We start from the raw sequence: 1,346 nt of genomic DNA, 5'->3' as shown, positions 1-1,346 counted from the left end.
AAATGAAACTTATTTATTTTGACGATGAAAGGGTTGAACGAAACCTTCAACAGGGCGATGAAAAAGTGAATTGAAACTTATTTAATCTGACGACGAAAAAGTAACATGGATCTTTTACAAGTTTATGGTTATTACCAAGTTCTAGAGAATATATTATTTAGGTCTCGAGAACCTATTTTTTCGAATTTTGTTCGGTTGTTTAACATACTTTCCATATTAAAAATTCGGAAAAAACAGGTTCTCCAGACCATATCATCAAAACGGAGGATAAGAGCAAAACAGATTTTTAAGTATATTAAAACAAAGCAGTGTCATAGACGAACGCACCTACCAAAATCTTTTGTCACAGTTCGTCATATGGAGTAATGTATATGGTTTGCTCAGAGGTAGTTACCCCAATGCGGCCTATTCTCTCTTTAATGAATAGAGCAAATTATAAAATAACTAGGTACCTTGTACCAATATTAGAACCTCAATATAAATTCTTACTCTATAAGGAGCTCAGCTAGGTTTAAAGATGACATCATTAAAGAGGATTCTGACTTAAAGATGGTTAGCCTGGACGAATCTATTCACAAACGTCCCTGTGGGAGAGACCATCGAAATTGGCCTATTCTAAATAGGTTTTTTTTTTTCCAGTGGTGATGTTTTATTTCATAATTTTAACAGGACGTTATTTTAACAATTTTTAGAATTGGCCGTGCTGGACACCGGCTTTATTTTTAATGACATTGTGCATAGACGGGGTGTTCTCCAATATCTTTATGAGCTCTCTGGAAGAGCATACAGGCACTGAATGCTGGATAGCTGCTCTTTCTTTCCACCCCCTTGCTTTTACAAACGTTACGTCGATGACACGTTCGCTCTATTCAAACATGATTTTAATGCCGACTCTTTTTAGACTATATATTAATACTTCAACACCAAGTACCATTCATGGATGTTCTGGTCGCTAGAAATGAACAAGGCTTTATACAGGCATTTATAGGAAAGATACTTTTTACAGGTCTGGATACGAATTTTTATAGCTTCTCTGTCATTTTAATTTTAAATTATGCTGCCGGCGTCGCACACACTGGCAATTCAAGACAGTCATCAATTTGCTCATTATCGCGGCTGCGTGAGCCTCGGGCCTCAAAACAAAAACAAAAATCAGTAGATTGCGACACCACGACGTCCTACGTAATGATCATTTACGACAGCAGTGCGCGTAATGTTGAGATGAGATTACGAGACGTGCGTAATCTACGCAACAGTCGCCGATGGCTCAGGCCACGCCCATTTAACGGTTTCATAGGACGGTGAAGTCGTGAAGGCATGATGATTCACGACGATTTATGCCCGAC

The sequence above is a fragment of the Macrobrachium rosenbergii genome, chromosome 5 (assembly GCF_040412425.1).
Source record: "Macrobrachium rosenbergii isolate ZJJX-2024 chromosome 5, ASM4041242v1, whole genome shotgun sequence".
Classification (NCBI taxonomy): domain Eukaryota; kingdom Metazoa; phylum Arthropoda; class Malacostraca; order Decapoda; family Palaemonidae; genus Macrobrachium; species Macrobrachium rosenbergii.
The sequence above is the reverse complement of the archived record's forward strand: the minus strand, read 5'-3'. Positions refer to the sequence as shown.